The sequence below is a fragment of the Pygocentrus nattereri genome, chromosome 11, assembly GCF_015220715.1.
Source record: "Pygocentrus nattereri isolate fPygNat1 chromosome 11, fPygNat1.pri, whole genome shotgun sequence".
In the NCBI taxonomy this organism is placed as follows: domain Eukaryota; kingdom Metazoa; phylum Chordata; class Actinopteri; order Characiformes; family Serrasalmidae; genus Pygocentrus; species Pygocentrus nattereri.
The window spans coordinates 37,340,090-37,355,346 of record NC_051221.1 but is presented as its reverse complement, the minus strand read 5'-3'; the positions used below and the strand labels follow the sequence as shown (position 1 = coordinate 37,355,346).

The following is a 15,257-nucleotide window of genomic DNA, read 5'->3' as shown; positions in this document are numbered from 1 at the left end:
TACTCTAGATGTCACTTTCACTGTGTAGGAATATTAGATAAACATCTGGGCACATGGCAGTTTTGCCTGGAGTGTTCTGACCTAAATTGCTGATAATATAGGCCTACCTTGCAATGCAGTCTCTCCTGTAGAAAAGTCACCTCTTGCTGTTGTGTAATCCAAACATTCTACTACAAAGCGTCCAGCTAAGGCGGATTGAACTCAATTCCTGCCACATGACTAGCCCAGAGCTATTGAGGTCAGGGCCAGAGAAAGGTTTGTAATGAAGAGGAACTATACAGACTGTATGATTTTGAACAGGTTTTTACACAATTTTGCCATTTATTCATCCAACCATCAACAATGGAGAAAGCTTTTCTTCACCCTCTTTTAGAAAGTTCATTTATGTAAGTCATTGGCCTACCACTGGGACACAGAAGCACAAACACACAGAAGAGAGTTTTGCTTTTCTAGAGTTTGATTTAAAAGAGAACAACATGATGTTATTACTGGTAATCATCAATAAAATAAGTGTATCCTGCATTCTACTCTTTCCAAAAGATTTATAGTAACAGCAAGGCAGTAATCTACAGGATTACTGTATTTTCTAATCTACAGGATTACTATAGGAATACATAGAAGATGGCACCCTAGGAATATTATACAGAGGCAAAAAAAATAGATATATATATTTTATTGTACAGAACTATAAAAGACTTCTTATAGTCCTACTATAAATTGTTTTTGCTGCGTGGTTCAGAAATGCTTGCAGCTGAAGACTCAGAGGACAGGGTTTAGAGCCCCAGCAATGTTTCCTGACAAGAACATGGAAAGTTGCAACACTGTGTGACGTACATTAAGTGTTTGAATGATGTCCGGTGTAAACATATGTCTTCCTTATGTGTGTCTTGTAGTCAGCACAAGCCTTAAATTATGCTTGAGCTCAGCTTGACTCTACATGGTTATGAATATGGTGATTACCATCAGCTCTGATTCTAAAACAAAGGATAAGTTGACAATCTTGATAGTTGAAATCATTGAGACTGACCTCATTCAACAAAAGCAAATGTTTTCTGAGCCTTTTCATTGGGGTAACTACTATATGTTTCCCATGGCTACTTCATGCAGTGTGTTATTTAACAAGTGGTACGTAAGTGCATGGAAACTGCAACTTCATGTAAGTCATTGCTTTGGGTACCGCAGACTTGGTAGAACAGCTAGCAGTTGTGATACTGCATTTATTAACTAATGACTTGAATACATGCCAAGCAGGTTAGCCAGACTGAAGACTTATATAGATTAATCAATGTTATATATAACAATCAATACAGTAGGTTTCCACTTTTGAGCAACTGAGTGCAATTTTGTGCTGAAACTTTAACAATGTTTACATACTATATGAAACTCTTTTAATCAGTTGATTGCAAAAGTTTGGGCGCCATGGGTCAAATGATATGCTTTCTAACTGAGAATATGTTAACACGTCCTCTACAGAGAACATCTGTCTAATTAATAACTTAATAATAATGCTGTAGCCACAACTTAGTAAGGCATGATCTCATTTACATGCCTTACTGAGTCATGGCCACGACTTAATTATCTCATTACCACACCTTACTAAATAGTTGCCATGCATTAGAATCTCATTCCCATGCCTTAATAAGCATTATTTTTATTAACCAGGATGGCACCAGCAGGGCTCCATACTATCACTAGTTATCTGTTGAATTTCACATATTGGAGAAAAATAAATACTACAAAGAATGTGGCCTGGACAAGAGTTATGGCACCTTCAATATATTATGTTTTCTTTTTTTCAACATGTGTTAAAGTTGTGCACTAAATTGTGCACTTTTCTCTGTAGAGGATGTGTAACTTATTTTCACTTAGAAAATCAGCAACATCTGTCTTCAGATGTTACCATGTGAATCAGTAGTAATTATTTCTCTTTCATTTTTATAATGTACCAGCAGACCCTAGTCTGTCCTCTCTCTTTTGAGAGCACTCACCTTAGCCTCCAGAAATACACTGAATCAATGTCTATTAAATAAATAAATATGACATGCTGTGGATCATTTCTGGGGACCTTCTTTTGGCTCTGTCACGCCTTTTTTCCAGTCATTATGAATGCCATAAATTACTGCTTTGTAAATTTTCCTGCCTATGAGAGGAGAAAGGAATGGGTGAGAGAGAGAGAGAGAGAGAGAGAGAGAGAGAGAGAGAGAGAGAGATAAAAAGATTATTTGTTTGTGTTTTTGTTTCTGGAGCTCCTGTGTCTGAGCTGTTGAGAAAGAAACGAGCATGCGCTGATTAGCCGGGGGTTTTCTGGGCTCCGGGAAACATCCTGTGTCAACTTGCCCTTCCTCCCTCTCTCTCTTCCACAGCACGCAGTACATGTGTGACCATGTGTGGGTGTGAATCTGTGTACGAGAGGAATGTGATTTACTAGTCTGTAATGGCCTATCTTATGGTCTGGTCCTATCTACAGATGTCTGTTTCACAAGCAGCTCCATGCCAGTGAATTTCCTCTAAACAAACAACTTGTGGAGCCAGAATACTGTACCCGGCTTCATTAATTTCACCGGCATTAAAAAGGCCAAACGATTTATCATGACCAATAGGAGCAGATACAGTTTTAACACTTTGTAGCACGGCATGTGCTACCCAGGGCTCAAGGAGGACACTGGAGGCAGGATTTAAGGTTGCAGCAGCCATACTTTAATTTCACCCAAAATAAACAAAGTAAACTCAAACAACACTAAGCTGGCCACTTTTCAGTCTCTTCCTAGAGCATTTCAGCTCTTATAGTCTTGTCCTGCTGCTCTTTCCTCTCTCTCTCTCTCTGTTCCTTCTCATCTCTTTTTAAAAGCGCTCACGCTGCCGGCCAGATGAGATACAGCTGGCTCTCATTAAGAGCACCAGAGCTGAGAGGGAACCAGAGCTCGCCGCTCCGCCTCTCCGTTACCGCCCCCAGCTGGCAGCTCGGCCGCCTGGGTCGATTGTAGTGGCCTTGCCGTGTAACACAGGGTGGGGCCTGAGCGACGGAGCTCGGGACTCGCTCCTCCCTCTGGTGCCTCTCGTAGCCGGCGCCAGCGTCGTCGTCCTCCCCCCGCCGTTGCTCGGGCTTGGCGCTCCACCTACCTCCACACTCGCGGCTCTCTCTCCAGCGTCCTCGCCGAGGTTCGCCGCCGCTGAGTGTTCAGGCCATGTCTTCCTGCCGGCTCTCTCAGCCCTCATCGTCGGGCCCCGGGGGGCGGGCGCATGCCACACTTCTTTGTTTTTAACTGCGTTCAGACTCAGGAAATGTCATATACCTTAAAAAAAAATGAGCTAATTGTAAATACAAGCAAATACAAGGCACCTGTTTGGTCTAGTAAGGCCAACATTGTAATTAGAGTGAGGGGCAATCCATTCATTCTAAAGACAAACTTTTCATAAATTCTTCATAATTAAGTGGTTGCAATATCATTCACTGGTCATTCAGACCGATTTAATGTGAAATGGTCCTTTATACAGAAACATTTTGATTGACTTGGTGGTGACAGGAACCAGCATTCACAATGTTTACCAATGGGAAAACATTTCACATTCAACACTTTCACTACCATATACAGCCATTTTATTTACTATCTAAAACAACCAGTGAACCTACACGTCTTCTGGGTTTTCATATTGCTGCTAGCAAGACAAAACCTTGTATCCCTGAAATGGTAACTTTACAGGAGAAGGAAAAAACATACTTCGCTTTTAATGTAAGTCAATGGAGCCAGACTTTTTTACGAGTCATTTTGGCCCATTTCTTTTGATCCATGTATCGTGAAATCTATACACAATGTAAAGGGTGACACGCATTTTCAAATTATGTCAAAACAAATGGACAGAAATGGAGGTTTTGTTACAATAGGATGATATGTAATGCTGAGTGTAAAAAAAGTAAATTTGGAAAAAAACAAACAAATGTTTTCTTTGGGCACTAGTTTGCCTTACCATGCCCTGCATGTACCTCTCTGCCTCCTATGAACTTAAAAAAATGTGTTTTAAGCCAAAACTCATTTCAAAACAAAGCAATATCTCAATATATTGAGTAGGGAGTTGTAAGAGAACTTTTAGAGGCATTAAACTTTTGCTAGTAAGGAAATAGTGTTTTATTGGGACACAAGCAGTCTCTAACTGCTATGGTCTATGTAATGACAGTAAATGTGATGCAAGTTTCCTCTTGTTTTTGAAGGACAACGGAGTTTGTAAACTCTCTATCTGAGTTAATGATGTGCCTCATGAGTCGATGCCTTTGGACAACTTGGAATGCCATCAATCACTATACCCATTCCATCGTTGCTGGAGAGGGTGAGTTTTTTCCATTAATAGATCACTCAGGCTGAGAGAATAGAGACTGTATGTTTAATCAGCAGTTCCAAATGTGTTCTCTGGGCACCTTCTACAAGGTCTGGTCAGGCTGGGAGAACCACAGCTGCTGATAAGCAGGAACACCTGTCGCAAGGTCATAAACGGCAAATAGCAGACGCCGGCCTATTTATGACCCCTGCTGTGGGAATACACATTTAGTGTGTGTGAATGATATGGTCTCTTGCAGTGAAAAGGCTACAGGCCCCATGTTATTTCAAAGACTATATGTTTCAGGCCAGCGCACAAGGCTCAGGTTACCTGTGCTAAAAGTGTTTCAGAAACTCAGTGTAACAGCTGTTAATGTGAAACCCAGCTTAATGCAGGGATTATAAATTGATCATGGAAAGAAAAGGAATGCTGAAACATGACTGAAACAAAACCGTGAGTGTTTTGACCTACAAACCTGAAAAGTTGTCAGTGTTAGCATTACAGTGTTGTTAAAGATAAATATCTTCTTAGTGTCCTTCTTGGCTAAATGAAATTCACCCTGTTTACACCTGGTCACTTCATGTGACTAGTATGAAATCTGATTTCCATGTGGCACACAAAATGCAAATCTACTCGTTATGCGGCATCGTAAAACAATGCCTCAGGCATCAGATGGCAAACAATTTAATTGGATATTTTTCTGCTTTTAGAGGAATTAAATGCTTTATGACTTGGAAAGTTACCCTAGAATGGATCATGTCACATGAAACCACTCTGAATAACTTAGTTTGCATATTGATGAACTAATTGTGAAGAAATTATATTGCAATAGACTTGATAGAAGTGTTTGTAATTGTTGCACTTTTTACACAATTTAGCATTCCAATAGCAACGTTCAATGTTTTAGGTTTAAACTCTCCTAATTAAAATGGTTACCTTTGATCTACAGCATCTATTTTGCTTGCATGCCAGACATGTGATGATAAAGAGAATTCTTTCCATTAAAACAATTTTGTGTTGCAACAGTAATGTAGTGCACTTGTGCACAAACTAATCAGCAAAAAAGACTTTTTTACACACCGACCTTTTGATTAGGCCCAGTGTGCACTTGAAAAGCCCTTATGGCGCTCAGGTGCACATCAGAATGAGTCAGTCATTAAAGTGAACTGTCTCTGCACATGAGTTCTCAGTACTCTGTGTTCTCCATGCTTTGTCGGATTTATCGGTTTTGGCAGCTGCCGTGCTTCTTCTCCGTATCCTCTTGCCCATTTGAGTGACCCTGATGTCAAGCAGACCTGAGGAGACAGCAAACATGATGAAAAAAACATATAATATATGACTAATATGACCTTAGATGTTCTGTAAACACACTGGTCTCATTAAGTTCACAAGCTCTTCTGCCAAATTCAGCTGAAGAATAAAGCAGTGCCACTGATTTTCTTGATTATAATGTGTTCTTCAGCACATCTTCAATCTGAGCTGCAGCCTGAAGAGAGTAGCACTGAATAATTATCGACCGGTTGCACTGACATCCCACTAAATGAAGACACTTGAAAGGCTAATGCTAGCTCATCTGAGACCTCTGGTCAAAACAGTTCTTGACCCTGTGCAGTGACAAAATGTTGTTACTGCCACCGGTGGAAATTTGATATTGGACCTCGGGTCACCTCCACCTCCAAATTAGGGGATATCATTTTGAAGATTGAGGGATGGTTGTCAAAAAGTACACAGCTGATTTGCAGAAGGGCTGTCAGATACAATTATTATACAGTAGTCAGTTACAGTTTAAAACCAAAGTAGATTGCTGTTTCATTTGGTTATAGTCAGTAATGACAAAAAGAAAGAAGCACTAACTTGTCTTAAATCACTTTTAATTTTCGTTACTATGTTTACTTCTGTACATTTCCTTCTCAATTATCGTCATATTATCATCGTGGGTATTGTGCTAAAACATTCCTAGCAACGTATAGATCAGACTGAGAATTTTAGTGATACAATGGGGGGAAAAAAGTGTATGACACTATATTTTACCAATATTATTAGTTTTTGTGCCTTAACATTGGCAAACAGAGCATGAAATATCATTATGATGTTATGTGGGCATATATAATTTGCTCTTTTGTACATTTGAATTGCTGTATGTGAGCCAAAGCCCTAAGCAAAGCCAAATCAGACCAAATCTGCACTGTGTCTTACATTTGTCTCAGAATGTGAAATCATGGAAACATCAATGAAGTTTACTCGTTTGATTGGACTGCAAGATTGTGACTACCTTGGTGTGAAAAATAGTCTTGGGGTGTTTTGTACAGAGATTTAAGGACATCATGGCCACTCAGATCAACGCTGGAGTGGGTAATCAAGAAAACTCCAAGTGAGCCAGTAACACTTTAGGCTGGTTACTGTGGGTTAACATTATGAATCCACACATACAAACACAAGAATGCATCAAAAGCAGTAGATGTAACGTCAAAGTCTAGATTTGTAATATTTTTGAGGTTAAATCAGCTGGTCAGGGAACTGGTCAGCTAATGAGTTTCATAGAATGGGTAGAGAATACTCTGTTCCCCTGTTCCAGTGGCACAAAGAAGAGAAGGAAAAAAGTATTGGAGGGAGGATCCAGTGAATTGCTCAAAATTATTGTACATATACAAGCAGGTTGGCAGTGAGAAATGCGGAAAGGATATATATATATATATATATACATTGTTGTATTACTTATGGTCACAACAAGAAACAGTTTGGTTTAGTTCACTGAGATTTGCAGCAAAACGTCCTGAGTTGGCAGTTATTTCCAGCCATATAAGACCAGACTCTTTTTTACTTTGAATGGGGAGAGAACTAAATATTCCAAGCTGAAAAGCACATTACAGTTTCAGAAACATATTAGAAACACTGGTAAAATCTGACAAAAATCTTATAAATAGTTTGTAGCACTCAAATAGTGCACAAAAAGTGTTTTTCGTTCTGGTGTTATGGCTACTGTGCATGCACAGATCTCCACAACTGAAAGGAAGCTTTTCTTGTTTGTAGTTTTATTAGCTCGCACATTGTCTCATTTTTGTTAAAGGCAGGGGAATTACGAGCTTTGCCATTCCCAATGAATGGTCTCCTCCTCCTTTATAAGGTCTCTGGTGTAACCAACGTCATCAACTTGACAATATGGTGCAGCCTGTAAATTAGAATAAATTGCTTTTAAGAGAAAATATTCAACATAGACATTAAGACCCAGTAATACTGTCTGGCACAGCCCAATGGTTCATGTATTTTCCAATTTGCCTTAAAGCTTAGCATGTTTCCTGCTGTGTTAGGATTCTCAGAGACAGCGGAGGAATTCTCCTACATTCTAAACATCACTGTTTCACCCAAAATGGAGCTGTACACACACTGCTCTATGCCAGACACAGGGCAAAGCACTTCTGCGTCAGCAGAGAGACAAGGACTTCCTACAGGATGGAGGAGGAGAGGAAACGCTTTCATTACGACATGCAGAGCATTCAGCCACTCACACAGCAGAGCGGTGAAGAGAGTGAGTCACACTTCAGTCACTTACTGCAATTACACATCACCCCCCACCCCCCTCCACCCATGCACATCAGATAAAATAACAAGCCCAATTCATAAATCACATGTGCACACACACACATTAAAAACAAAAACACAGCCCACTTCTCTTGGCTCACAAATAACATTATACAATGATGGCGTATTTTATTACAAACATTTGTCAGCTGTCTTTTAATATCAGCTCTAGAAGAAGGACAACGAAAGAAGAAAAAAAGGAGCATGAACTGCCCATTTAAAGTCTCGCCACATCATCTCAATGGGATTCAAGTCAGGTCAGGTCTTTGATTCGGCCACCCCAAGGTCCTGCAGAACAAAAGCAGCCCCAGACCATCACACTACCAGCAGTTTAACTGCTGGTATGATGTTCTTAAGGTGGAATGCAGTGTTAGCTTTACACCAGATGTAACAGGATCCATCCATCTATCCTCTAAGCCGCTTCTCCCTCAGGGTCGTGGGGGGGGGGTGCTGGAGCCTATCCCAGCGGTCATCGGGCAGAAGGCAGGATACACCCTGGACAGGTCGCCAGTCCATCGCAGGGCATGTAACAGGATCCATGTCTTCCAAAAAGTTCCAATTTTGAATCATCAGTTCATAGAATATTGTCTCAAAAGTCTTAGGGGATCATCTAGATGTTTTTTTGGCAAATACATGATGAGCCTTCATCTTTTTTTTTTTCTGGGCAGTGGTGGTTTGTGCCCTGCAGATCTCTCATGGATGCCATTTTTGCCCAGCGTCTCTATTATTGTGGAATTGTGTACATTGACCTTGACTGAGGTAAATGAGCCTTGCAGTTCTTCAGATATTCATCTGGGCTCTTTTGGGACTTCCTTGATGAGTTGCTGATGTAATCTTGGTACATATTCTGGTAGGCTGGCCACTTCTGGGAAGGTTCGCCACTGTTCCAAGATTTTTCCGTTTGTAGATAATGGCTCTCACCATCATTCACTGGAGTCCCAGAACCTTAGCAATGGCTTTGTAACCCTTTCCAGATGGTAGATTTCAATGACTTTGTGACACATCTGTATTGCAATCTCTTTAGAACATGACATCTATCCTGCTTCACATTGTCAGACAGGTTCTGAATAAGTGATGTTTAGATTCAACAGGTCCGGCACTAATTATACCTGGGTGTGGCTTGTGAAATTTCATCCAATAGTCAGTTAAATTTAGTTAACTGGTCAATGAATTTTTCACAGGTAGGGCTGAACAGCATTCCTTCAACATATGTAATCACCATTTAAAAACAGCATTTTGTGTTTACTTGGATTATCATTGTCTAATATTAAAAGTCGTTTGATCTCAAACATTCAAGTTTGACAAATACGTAAAAATAGAAAAAAATACTTTTTCACAGACCTGCATATACAGTTGATATGTGCCTGTCTAGCATGAATGGATTTCATAGACAACAAAGTACATTTTAGCAGTATTGATCACTAGAGGTGAGTCTGAGTCAAGATCTAGACCTGGACACATCAAGTCCGAGTCAAGACCAAGACTTTATAGCAGTCAAGTCTGAGTGAGACCAACTTTTGGAAGTAAATGAGGGTTATGCTCCGTCTCTTCTTCTCTAAAACTTTTTCAAAATCATAATCTACAGTCAGCTGAATATAAACCAAACAGCATTCATTCATTTTTATTATTGAATGGTAATCATATTAATAATAACCTTTTGATCTGCACTCAGAAGTTGTCTGAGCAACACGCAAATAAATCCCAGTTAAGCATCATAGATTGCATCCTCAACCTGCAGTGGACAGATTTTAATTAAACATGTAGAGAAAGATCTGTTTAATTCCATTCGAGGCTTTTAAAAAAGTTTCAGTTGGTCTCAAAAACAGTTTTTGAGTCCACCCTACCCCGAGACTGAGACAAGGCCGAGACCATTCATTTTGGCTCTCAAGGCTGAGGCCAGACTCGAGTACTATAGCCCCACATATTAGTCCAATAACTCTCTGTGAGGGAACTTTTAGAAACAATAAACACTTCAGGTGTCTGGTTCCTATCACCACCACTGTGAACAATTCTAGTAACATTTTACATCAAATGACTTTGAAAGGCTTTTCACATATGTTAATAAATATAAATTAATATAAATATGTTATGAAAAGTTAAGTGGAAGACTGAATTGCTGTGATACAGTTTTAAGTTCATTTTTTATTGATCTCTAAAGCACATTTATTACAGTTATTCGGTTTTCGCACATTTTCCTCAGAATCATAATGATACAGCACACAAGGAGACTGTGTACCACTCATATAATTTAAATGTCTTTCCAACACTGCTCATATAACATTATATTTCATAAGATGTCTGTTTGATTGGCCAGATGTTGCACTTGACATGCATCTATATGCATTTTGACAGCTTTGACAGCTGACCTAGGACACAGATTTTCCCTGAAATTTCTTATCAAGCCTCCCAGTATCCCAAACCCTCTGTAAGACTATTTTTACATAAGTCTATGACCATAATTCTTAGGTGAAAAGCACCTGGACGCGAACTTCTCTTGTATGTTCTAAGATAATTCTTTAAGATAAGAAAATCCTTATTAGTCCTGCAACATGGGAAATTCACACACACTGTACTGTAGAACTGTGCAGACAATACATGTATTGTAAAACCTCTGTATTGTAATATGCACCGAGGGGAATACTTTTCTCTGAGAACTAAAAAAGTGGAACCAACCAATCATGTTTTGATTTTCAATGGGTGGGAACAGTTTTGAGAAGAATAGAATGAAACTCAAGGCCTTCTTGAAGGCCTAGATAAGTCACTAACTGGAATACCAGCAGCAGCGACACCATATGGTTTCTGTCAGCTGTTAGAAATTAAAAACATATAAAGTTGAAATGAAATATAAAGTTCTAAAAACTATTTGAATGTCTGTGTTTAATCTACAAACATCCAAAAATGTTAATGTGTTCCACCTTTAGCTGGGCAATAACGTACTGCTAGAAATCCCATAAGGACAGAAGCAAAAATTAGCAGTATACGGTACAAGGTGTTCTTTTTCTTTGTGTTTTGATATTTATAGCCTGAACTAAAGGTATACGTATAATAGTCATCACTGGTTTGCTATGACATGTGGCCATCACTGCCTACATAATTTCCCCCCCAAAATTTCCAGAGCACAGCTAATGTACCTTGTGTAGGTGTGGATGCAATACTGTAGCAAACCCTCGCTAACCACAGCACATATTACTGATACTAGTAACCTTTGGACACACACGTATATCAGCACATACACATACATCCAAAAGCACACACACACACACACATAGACACACACACACACACACACACACACACACACACACACACACACACACACACACACACACAGCAGTGAAGGGGTGCCAGACAGTGAAAATGGGTTTAGTGCATGACCTGGTTTCAATGTGTGTGCTGGGAGTTGAGGGGGTGTCGAGGACAGACAGCAGAAAAACATACATTACCAAGACCACTACTTGCACAGTGATGAGCACAACAGGAATGCTATCCTATCCTTGACTGCCAAAGATGGAAGGAAGATGAAAGGGTGCTGTTTCAGTTATTTGCTGCCTCATAAGGTAGCTTATTATCCAAACATAAGGCAACATCATATGTATCCTTACTCCTCAGGACTGGGACACTGTGGGCCATCAGATGCCATCGATGCAGCACACCAGTAGTCATTGCACTGTGTATGGCACCATTGGCTCTACTTGGTACTCGTTTTTTGGCCAATAGAGCTTGTTTAATTGGCAGAAGCAGTTGGCTGTGAGAGAGGGCCAATAAAGAAAGAAACAAAAGCAAGAAATGAAGCAACGCAAGAAAATCGCACACTTAGGAACACACAGAGAATAGCATTACGTTTTAATGCCAGACTGGCAAGGTTTTGCAACTATGAATGGTCATTTTAACTACTTTTGCTATTGCAATATCTGAATGTTTTAAAAATATGTAATTATTATGTTCCCAATGAGAAAAAAATAAATATATTCATGAATAAACACGAATGCACAAAAGCTCTAAAAGTGTTGTGATAACACACTAACATAAAGCTCAGTCATTTCATGGACTTCTTCATTTTTGTCATATAATTATGAACATGTCACTACACTTTTAAATTCACTGTTTAATGTACAGACATTCACTTTTAAGTAGCCTTTTTTACCCACCCAGCACCAGGTATGGTGGAAACTTTCACTTTCACTCTGTAAGTTCAGCTGAAAAGACATTCAAACATCATTCTTTCCTCTGAAAGTTGCAGTTTCACAGTTTTTGACTACTGCCAACTCCTGCTACAAGGCGTTGCTCCGTTTCATGCAGGTGCATGAAGTATGTAGGGGGAGTATTCAAATTTACACTTAGTAATAGTCTTCATGTGTTCAAATGCAAATATTCACAGGAGAGGGGAAGCGACGGTGAGCTGACCGAAGGAGGTCATCAGTCGGACATAGTTGGCACTGCTCTTAAACATCGGCTTGATGTGTCCCCTGCGTCATGTGCAAAAGGGAAAATATCACAATGGAAGCAAATTTCTCTAAAAATGATATTAAAAATGGTTTTAAACGTGTGGAAATATCATTTAACTACAATGTTTAGTCATTCTACCACACCTTGGGGGTAGTTTTAGATTAGCATGCTAGCTAGCTGTCGCAAGCTTTAATTTCAATGGGCAAGCTAATTTCTTAGCTTAGCTTAGCTTAGCTAGGTTTGTTAAGAATCTTATCAAATGTTTTTGCCTTGAGAAATCTTTCTCACTAGGCAGGTTGACATATTGCCTCCATTCATTATTTTAAGAATGATCATCCGTCTGTGTCTTTTTGTCATTAATGACAGTCACTTTACAGTTTTCAATGCATTCAGTACAGTTGTTGATTGGCATACTAGCCAGCGGCTGTCACCTCAGCCTTTGTTAAAAAAGTGTAGCTAAGTAATTTTTCAGCGTAGCCAAGCTAGTGCTATACTGTGGTGCTGTTTCTGTTAAAGCAGCAGTGTAGGCAGAGGAAGGAGGCTCACATACTGAGAGGCACAATACACACAGCTTCTCTAGCCATCAGCCTTCTGAGTACTCCAGCATTGCCTCACTGCACTCTGAGCAGCACTGATAGACACTGTGAACAAGAAAAGCTACGATAAATCCTTCGTATGAAGAAAGACACACATCGCTGTCTGTCGGCCTCATACTTTCCATCGCTCTCAGCTGTTTCCATCTTTCTCTCTCTCTCATCTATGTGTTTCGCTGTCAATGGGCAGCAGCATGAAGATAATTCTGCTAGAAAAATGAATTACGGCACATCAAAGCTGCAGATACTCGAGCAATAGACAGAAGCAGAAACAGAAGGGTTCAGACAAAACGCACCCAGAATGTACATTATGCTCTTTCTTCTATTCGTTTCCTCCTCTCAACCAAAAACCATGAAATTTACATTTATTAAATTTATAATAGGTGGATTCTGCCTTGTAAGTATGTGTGTGAGAGAGAGAGAGAGAGAGAGAGAGAGAGAGAGAGAGAGAGAGAGAGGGAAGGAGAGAGAGAGAGAGAGAAAGAAAGAGAGAGAGAGAGAAAGAAAGAGAGAGAAAGAGAAAGAGAGAGGGAGAAAGAAAGAGAAAGAGAGAGAAAGAGAAAGGGAGAGAGAAAGAGAAGGAAGGAGAGAGAGAGAGAGAGAGAGAGAGAGAAAGAAAGAGAGAGAAAGAGAAAGAGAGAGGGAGAAAGAAAGAGAAAGAGAGAGAAAGAGAAAGGGAGAGAGAAAGAGAAGGAAGGAGAGAGAGAGAGAGAGAGAGAGAGAAAGAAAGAGAAAGAGAGAGAAAGAGAAGGAGAGAAAGAGAGAGAAAGCGAAAGAAAGAGAAAGAGAGAGGGAGAAAGAAAGAGAAAGAGAGAGAAAGAGAAAGGGAGAGAGAAAGAGAAGGAAGGAGAGAGAGAGAGAGAGAGAGAGAGAAAGAAAGAGAGAGAAAGAGAAAGAGAGAGGGAGAAAGAAAGAGAAAGAGAGAGAAAGAGAAAGGGAGAGAGAAAGAGAAGGAAGGAGAGAGAGAGAGAGAGAGAGAGAGAGAGAGAGAGAGAGAGAGAGAGAGAGAGAAAGACAGAGAAAGAGAGAGAAAGAGAAGGAGAGAAAGAGAGAGAAAGCGAAAGAAAGAGAAAGAGAAAGAGAGAGAGAAAGAGAAAGAGAAGGAGAGAGAGAAAGAGAAAGAGAGAGAGAGAGAGAGAGAAAGAGAAAGAGAAAGAGAGAGAGAAGGAGAAGGAAGGAGAGAGAGAGAGAAAGAAAGAGAAAGAGAGAGAAAGAGAGAGAAAGAGAGAGAAAGAGAGAGAGAAAGAGAGAGAGAGAGAGAGAGAGAGAGAGAGAGAGAAAGAGAAGAGAGCATGTTTCATTGTTCTGTAGGGAAGCCAAGGACATGAAAGAAATCTAATAGGTTAATGGACCCAGGGGTCAACTTGCATCAGAGGCTCTGAAAGCAATAAGGAGATGTTTATGCAATGAGTCAGTGCATATCCTTTTTGCATTTTTACTGGCCCCATAGACCCCCATCTGTTCAAGGACATACAAACTCACACAAGCAATCTCCTGTAGATGTTCTAAAGCACACACACACATGCAGGTTGTGTATCTTCATTGAGTGTGTGTATGCAGAGACACAACCTTCACAGTCCTGCTTAGTAACGTATTGAATGAGCCTCAGGCCTCGTCCCTCTGTTCAATATTCATGCTGCTGCTGATGGTAAAGGACAAATTCTCTCTCTCAGTGTCTTGGAAAGAAAGCTTGTATCTTAATTTTGCTTTTTTTCCACATTATTTAAAAATGACAAAATTTTATGACGGATGGACGAAAAGAAAAGAAAAGACCAGAGTGCGATCTTTTTACATTAATGTGAGATAAAAGTTAAGCGTGTTGCCTTTTTTAAGCGTGTTTTATTCTGACAGTAATGATATATTATTGTCTGCCTTCTCTCTCTTTTATTATTTTTTTCTTTCTTTCTTTTTTCTTTCTTTCTTTTTCTTTCTTTCTTTTTGTGCAACTAACTCTCTATATTTTATCTGTTCTTTATCTCTCCTCTACTTTTGGTCTAATCCTTATTCCCCTAAGGAATTTTAGAGAATTGCTTTAGGAGACTGAGTCATCAAAGAGCAACATCAGAGCCACAAAATTCTCCTCTGGGTTCTCTCGCTTTCTCTCTCTCTCTCTCTCTCTCTCTCTCTCTCTCTCTGTATCTCTCTTCCTCTCTCACAAACAAACAGCCCCCCCCACACACACACACTTGCTCATACACACACATCTGTTCCACAAAAGAATTTAATATTCAGTCAAACAAGGAGCCAAACCACAAATCCAGATTTGATGCCGGGCTTATGTGTACCGGGAAAAGCCTCAGAGAACAGATCAAGCTGTGTTGTTCGTGA

The 15,257-nt window shown here is 39.9% G+C and overlaps 1 long non-coding RNA gene across 1 annotated transcript in view; it reads right to left on the bottom strand.

Annotated features, from left to right (window-relative positions):
• Positions 1-2,674: 2,674 nt before the first annotated feature.
• Positions 2,675-15,257, bottom strand: part of LOC108438524 — a 44,885-nt gene continuing 32,302 nt past the window's right edge. The window contains exons 2-3 of the long non-coding RNA XR_001858697.2: positions 5,396-5,606; positions 2,675-3,293 (exon numbers count right to left, since the gene is read on the bottom strand). This is a non-coding gene — a long non-coding RNA (uncharacterized LOC108438524). The remainder of the gene's footprint in view (positions 3,294-5,395; positions 5,607-15,257) is intronic.